At 40.8% G+C, this 7,748-nt stretch overlaps 1 non-coding gene across 1 annotated transcript; it reads right to left on the minus strand.

Annotated features, from left to right (window-relative positions):
- Positions 1 to 2,166: 2,166 nt before the first annotated feature.
- Positions 2,167 to 2,248, minus strand: TRNAL-UAG. The gene has a single exon. It is a non-coding gene; the product is annotated as a tRNA-Leu (tRNA).
- Positions 2,249 to 7,748: the final 5,500 nt, after the last annotated feature.

Consider the following 7,748-nt stretch of genomic DNA (forward strand, 5'->3'; position numbering starts at 1 on the left):
GAGGCAGCTTTGCCCCAGGCACATTTTGAGTGCTTTCCAACCTGAGGGGCTTATCTTTCAGCACTATATCTAACAATATCTGGTGATATTCATCAGCTTAAATATTCAATATTCTGGTACTATCTGGCAGTGTTCCACTGCTATTCATAGGGTTTCAGCGGCTAAATATTCAGAAGTAGTCTGCCTCTCCTTCTTCCTAGTCTGTCTTAGTCTGGAAGCTCAGCTGAAACCTGTCCAACATAGGTGTACCCTACTGGCATTTAAAATACTGGTGGCATAACTTCCAGTACCACAGCAACATGCAAAACACCACATTAGGACAAACTGACAGACAACTGGTGGATACATTCTTTGGGAAGCTGGAAATTAAAAACCAAACAAAGATATGAGGTTTCTGTGAGTCATTGTTGTTAAGTGCTGTTCAGTCAATTCTGACCCATAGTGATCCTGTATAGGGTTTCCAAGGACCAGCTGGTGAGCTTGAACCATCAACCTTGCAACTCAAGCAACTTTTCAGTCTGATGCATTAACCCACAGCACCACACCAGGACTCATTAGAGGACAGCAATTTGGACACTTTATATATGTTAGGAGGAAGAAGGGTAGAAATGTACGCATTTAATGAATCTCTGAATAATGCACAAGCTTAAATTTTACGAGGCAGAAAAAAACAAAGAAAGAAATATTGAAAGAGGCAGAAACAATTCACTGATCTGTAGAGAAAAGAAGGACAATGATATGGAAATTATATAGAGGAATTTTATAGAAAAGCCAGCAATGTCTGATTTTTCCACAAGTATAGAGGTTTTATTCACTACACACTCAGTTTTTATTTCTAAGAAACAGACAAAAAAAACCTTGGACTCTTTTATGAAGACTTCAGGGCCCAAGATATTTCTTAGTGAGAAGAGGTGAAAAGGAGGGTAATGAATCTGGAAGAATCTTCAAAGAGAATTTGCAGAGATGCTTAGGAGGACACAGTGGAAGCGTTTTAATGAGAAAGAGAAAGTCATAAAAAAAAAAAAAAAGGGCAAAATCAAGAAGTGGAATGAAAAAAAATTCAAGATCTTGATTTTTTACAGAGGATCCTAGTTCTCTGCTCCTTATCTTCATTTCTTCCTAATGAAAGGGCAGTGAAAACCTGTTTCCTTGAGGGAGTTGTCCAGTCAAATCCATGAGAACAGTTGTAGCTAAAACAGGGGCTCAATGGCTAAAACGCTGCACTGGGCCAATCATTATAGGCACTAATAGGAAATTCCCCTGACAATTTCCAAGCTAAGTAGATTTACTTGTAAGGGACAGGAGAGTGACTAAGTCAATACATCTCCCTCAGTCAGCCAAGCTTTGTTTTGGAGCACAAGCCCACCTGCAAAGTAAAATTCTAAATAACTAAGTTTATCCTCACCTTTGTGCCCCATCTCCTATTTTCACCCTCATTCGGGTTGGTGCAAGCAGTTAACCCACTTGTCTGCTAACCACACAGGTTGGAGCTTTGAGTCTGCCCAAATTGCCTTGAAGGAAAAAGGTCTAGCTGCAGTTTGGCTCTGATACATACACATGGGGGTCACATGAGTGGCAACTGTTTTCACCCCTGCAGATGAAATAATGAAATCTGAGTGAGAGCTTGACTTTCTGCATTCACTCACTTTTTTCGTCCATCCTTTCATCAAACTCAATTATAAAATATTGTGATTAGACCAAAATCAGGTATCCATTTTTTGCAAGCACAGAGAGGTACCTCCTAACCCAGTGCCTCCAAAGTGTTGATGAAGATGGAACTTTCTGGGAAACTTATCTGATCCAGGTCATGAGAATCAATCAATGTGAACAGGGGATTCAATGAAAGCATTACTGATGGCGGTAACACTAAATCAAGTGCAAACACTTGGATTTAAGTAGTGTGGGAAGAAACTGAGGGCAAGGGTTTATCAGAAAAGGCCATCCTGCTAAACTTCGGTATGGAGAATTTCCAGCAAGATAACCAATGTGATTAGGTTTGCTACAACATGAAGTGAGGCCAGCATAAAAAGACCACACAGAAATCTACAGGATGAAGGCTGACAGGGGTTGTAAATGTGCAGTGCAAAGACTTTTGCATTTCCCAAACTCCCATTTTAATTAAGTTTCTGAGCACTTGGGATTTGTGCTTACACTAAAACATAACACTGGCAGTGATGGGATTCGAACCCACGCCCCCGAAGAGACTGGAGCCTAAATCCAGCGCCTTAGACCGCTCGGCCACACTACCATGCATAAACACAGGTACTTTCTTCATCTCTGAGCTATTTTTCTCCCTATGCAGGCGCAAAATTCAGACCTTCTAATGCTAAGCCCGGTTTCCTGTCGTCTTTTCATTTCATACTTTGTGATCTAAGCAAATCCGGGAGAGGAATCCTCGCGTTTTCATACGCTCTGGGAAGTCGGCTAGAAGGACAGTCAGTGGTGTGTGTGGCAGGGAAGGGGGTGGATAGAAACCGCACCGGGTGATACTGTCAGGGGCTGACGCCAAAATGACTGGAACTTTTGTGCAATGTTTATCCATTAGGAGTCCTGGTATAGCGCGGTAGGAAAAGCACTCGACCACAATGTCAGTTTTCGGCGGTGCAAGCTTACCAGCACACATTTATCCATTGTTATTTTAATTTTACTATTTTTAATTTAAAACATCCTTGTAGTTAGTTTTAACAGCGAAAATAATTTTTATAAACCTGGCTTCTTATTGTTAATTGCCGTCGAATAGGTTCCGACTCACAGTGACCAGTATAGGGTTTCGGAGAAGAGGCTGGTGGGTTTACGTGTATCAGTGTACCTGTTGTTGATAAGTGTCATTGACTCAATTCCAAGTCTTAGCGACCCTGTGTGGGATTTCTGGAGTCCTGGTGTGGCGCAGTGGGCTAATACATCAGACTGCAAGTCATTTGAACTACAAGGTGGGTGGTTGAAGCTTACCAGCTGCTTCTTGGAAACCCTATACAGGATCACTATGGGTTAAAATTGACTCGACGGCACTTTAACAACAATGGGGATTCTGAGGAACAGCCAGTACGATAGAGTTCTGGTGTGGCGTTGTGGGTTAATGCTCTGGTTTTGCAAAATCGGGTTAAAAAGGTGGGCGGTTCAAGCTCACCAGCCGCTCCTATGGGTCAGAACTAATTTAAGGGCACTAAATGTTGTGGTGTGGCGCTGTGGATCAGCACTGGAACCCTGTACAGGGCCGCTATGTGTCGGAACTGACTCAAAGGCACTAACAGCAACAAGGATCTACAAGCCCAAGGGCAGAGTGGTTTTTATTATCTAATTATGGTGGTCTTTCAAATCACGTGGTTTCACCTGCATGTGCTACAAGAACTGTTGTTTTTTGGGCTACCAGTGTTTTTATAGTACCTGATCTTATTAAAATTTCTGGTATTTTAGCTACAATATTGAACCTATATCAATAACTTTTTTGAGAAAGATGTAGTAGTTAATGGAATAGCAGAGAATTTTTTTTCAAGTTTTCCCTAAGTAAACTAATGATATTGCAATTCAATATACAAAGATTTTTGCCAATTTTGTTAGTATTCGTATAATCTAAGAAATCATTGCATTTAAGTCGTTTACAGCTATACTTATCACTTCTGTGATTAAAATTGATAATAAGCTTTACTAAGGACTCTGTGTGGTCTGGTACAGGAGTTGGTCCATGGGAGGGAGAGTGAAATCATGAGTTACCACACTGGGCCACACCAACTCTAGTGACACTTTAGAAGACTGTTGTTGTTGTACAGTGCCATCAAGTCGGTTTCGACTCATAGCGACCCTGTAGAGGGTTTCCAAGGAGTGACAGGTGAATTTGGACTGTTGACCTGGAGATTCAAACTGACCTTGCGGTCCATGCTTATCCTACAGCACTACACCAGTACTCCCCATTGAGGGTGTTGTTGTTGTTGCTGTTGTTAGGTGCCATCGAGTCGGTGCTGACTCATAGCGACCTTATGCACAATAGAACGAAACACTGCTCGCTCCTGGGCCAACCTCACCATTGTTGCCACGATTGAGCCCATTGATGCTGCCACTTTCCCAATCCATCTCTCTGGCGGTCTTCCTATTTTTCTCTGACCCTCCACCTTACCAAACATGATTTCCTTCTCCAGAGACTGATCCCTTCTGACAATATGTAGGAAGTACGAGAGATGAAGTTCGGTCATCCTGGCCTCCAAGGAGCATTCTGGCTGTTCTTCTTACAACACAAATGTGTTGGTTCTTTTGGCAGCCCAAACCTCCAACACCATAACTCAAAAGCATCAATTCCTCTACGGTCTTCCTTATTCACTGTCCAGCTTTCACATCCATATGAGGTTATTGAAAATACCATAGCTTGGGTTAGGCTCACCTTAGTCTTCAAGCTGACATCTTTGCTCTTCAACACATTAAAAAGGTCTTGTGCAGCAGATTTGCCTAATGCAATACATCATTTGATTTCTTGACTGCTGCTTCCATGAATGTTGATAGTTGATCCAAGAAGAATGAAGTCCTTGACAACTTCAATCTTTTCTCCATTGATAAGAATGTTGTTTACTAGTCCAGTGGTGAGGATTTTTGTTTTCTTGACACTGAGATGCAATCCTTATCGAAGGCTGTGCTCTTTGATCTTCATTAGTAAGTATTTTAAGTCCTCTTCACTTTCACAAGCAAGGTTGAATCATCTGCATATCGCAGGTTGTTAATGAGTCTTCTCCAATCCTGATGCCACATTTTTCATCATATAACCCAGCTTCACGGATGATTCACTCAGAATACAGGTTGAATAAGTATGGTGAAAGAATACAACCCTGTTGCACACCTTTCTAAATTTTAAACCATTCAGTGTTCCCATGTTCTGTTCAAATGAGGATAGTCAAGGATTAATAGTTCCAATGCCACTCACGATGTACTACAAATGGTTTTGTTGCTGTTGAGTGCTGTTGAGTTGGTTCCAACCCGTAGCGACCCTGTATAGGGTTTCCAAGGAGCAGCTGGTAAGTTTGAACTGCCGACCTTGCAGTTCAAACAGCTTTGCAGTCTGGGGCATTAACCCACAGCGCCACACCAGGACTCCAAATGGTTATAGGAGATGGGAAAAATTTTTTTAAATCCCTTGCTGTTGGCTCTTTGGTCTTTGGGTATGCATTTCCGGTTCTCGGGGGACAAATTCAGATCATCTATGAGGTCCCCTTTTGTTCATGGATCAGGTAGGTTTATCACCATGTTCAAAGGAACTTTTTTGGTGGCCTCCTTATACTGGTTCTGAATGTCGTGGTTGTTGTTAAGTGCTATCAAGACGGTTCCAACTCATAGGGTGTCCAAGGAGCAGCTGGTGAGTTTGAACCGCTGACCTTGCAGTTGAAATGGACCTTGCGATCCAGTGCTTATCCTAAAGTTCCACACTAGGACTCCAAATGGTTGTTGTTAGGTGCTGTCGAGTTGGTTCTGACCCATAGTGACCCTATGTACAACAGAACGAAACACAGTTGGGTCCTGGTCATCCTCACAACTACTGCCTTGCTTAAGCCCATTGTTGCTGCCATAGTGCCAAACCATCTTGTTGAGGGTTTCCCTCTTTTTCACTGACTTTCCACTTTATCAAGTATGATGTCCTTCTCCAGGGACTGGTTCCTCCTCATAATAAGTATGAGAGAGAAGCCTCACAATCCTGGATTCTAAGGAGCATCCTTGCTGTACTTCTTCAAACACAGATTTGTTTGCTTTTTGACATGCATGGTATCTTTAATATGCTTCTCCAACACCGTAACTCAAATGCATCAATTCTTCTACGGTCTTCCTTATTCACTGTCCAACTTTCGCATGCATATGAGGCTACTGAAAGTTTCATGGCTTAGGTCAGTTGTACTTTAGTCCTCAAACTAACATCTTTGCTCTTGAATCCTTTAAAGAGGTCTTGTGCAGCAGATTTGCCTAATGCAATAAGCTGTTTGTTTTCTTGACTACTGTTTCCATGAGTGTTCATTGTAGATTCAAGTAAAATAAAGTCATAGATGACTTCGATTTTTCCTCCTTTTATCATGATGCTATTTATTGGCCTAGTGGGTGAGAAGTTTTATTTTCTATACATAGAGGTGCAATCCATACTGAAGGCTGTGGTCTTTGGCCTTCATCAGTAAGTATTTAAAGTCCTCTTAGCATTCAGTAAGCAAGACTTTATTATTTGTAGATCACAGGTTGTTAATGAGTCTTCCTCCAATCCTGATGTCACTCTCTTCTTCATGTAATCCAGCTTCTTGGAGTACTTACTCAGCACACATAATGAGAAAATATGGTGAAAGGAAGTAACCCTGGTGCATATCTTTCCTTATTTTTTAAACCGTTCAGTATCCCCTTGTTATGTTCTAACAACTGCCTCTTTGTCTATGTGCAAGTTCCTCATTAGCACAAGTGTTCTGTGTAACTATTCTTCGTAATGTTATCCATAGCTTATCATGATCCACACTGTTAAAGCCTTTGCACAGTCTGTAAAGCATAAGTAGACATCTTTCTAGTGTTCTCTGCTTTCAGCCAAGATCCATCTGATGTCAGCAATGATATCTCTAGTTCAGTGTCCTCTTCTGAATCTGGCAGTTTCCTGTCAGTGTGCTGTTGCAGCCATTTTTGTGAATAATCTTCAGCAAAATTTTACTTGCATGTGAAATATTAGTGATATTGTTTGGTGATTTCAGCATTCTATTGGGTCATCTGTCTTTGGAATGGGCACAAGTATGAATCTTTCCAAATAGGTTGGCCAGGTAGCTGTCTTCCAAATTTCTTAGCATAGATGAATTAGCCCCTCCAGTGTTGCATCAGTTTGTTGAAAGATTTCAATTTGTATTCCGTCAATTCCTAGAGACTTGTTTTTCACCTTTATCTTCAGTACAACTTGGACTTTTTCAGTACCATTGACTCTTGATCATGTGCTACCTCTTGAAATGGTTGAATATTGACCTTTTCTTTTTGGTAGAGTGACTCTTGTATATACCTTCCATCTTCTTTTGATGCTTTCTGCATCATTCAATATTTTGCCCACAAAATCCTTCAATATTACAAGCCGAGGCTTGATTTTTTTCTTCAGTTCTTTCAGCTTGAGAAATGCTGAATGTGTTCTTCTCTTTTGGTTTTCTAACAAGTTTTTTGCACATTTCATTAAAATACTTGATTTTATCTTTTCAAACTGCCCTTTGAAATTTTCTGTTCATCTTTTTTACCTCCTCATTTATTTTATTTCTCTTTAGCATGTCTGCTCTGGAAAGCAAGTTTCTGTCTGTGTCTCTTCTGACATCCATTTTGATCTTTTCTTTCTTTCCTGTTTTTTAAATGACACTTTTCTTTCTTCCTGTATGATATCCTTGATGACATCCCACAGCTCCTTTGGTCTTTGGTCATTAGTGTCTAATGCATCAAATCTGTTCTTGAGATGGTCTCTCAATTCAGGTGGGATATGTTCAAGGTCATATTTTAGCTTTCTTGGACTTTTTCAATTATCTTCAACTTCAGTCTGAACTTGCATATGAGTAAATAACGGCCAGTTCCACAGTTGGTCCCTGGTCTTGTTTTGGCTAATGATATTGAGCTTTTCCACCGTCTCTTCCTACAGCTGTAGTCAATTTCTATGTATTCCATCTAAAGAAGTCTGTGTGTATAGTTGTCTTTTATGTTGTTTTAAAAAGGTATTTGCAATGAATAAGTCATCGGTATTGCAAAATTCTATCTTATCACCAAGGCTGGAGTTCTAGTGTGGC

The sequence above is a fragment of the Chrysochloris asiatica genome, unplaced genomic scaffold, assembly GCF_000296735.1.
Source record: "Chrysochloris asiatica unplaced genomic scaffold, ChrAsi1.0 scaffold00017, whole genome shotgun sequence".
NCBI lineage: Eukaryota > Metazoa > Chordata > Mammalia > Afrosoricida > Chrysochloridae > Chrysochloris > Chrysochloris asiatica.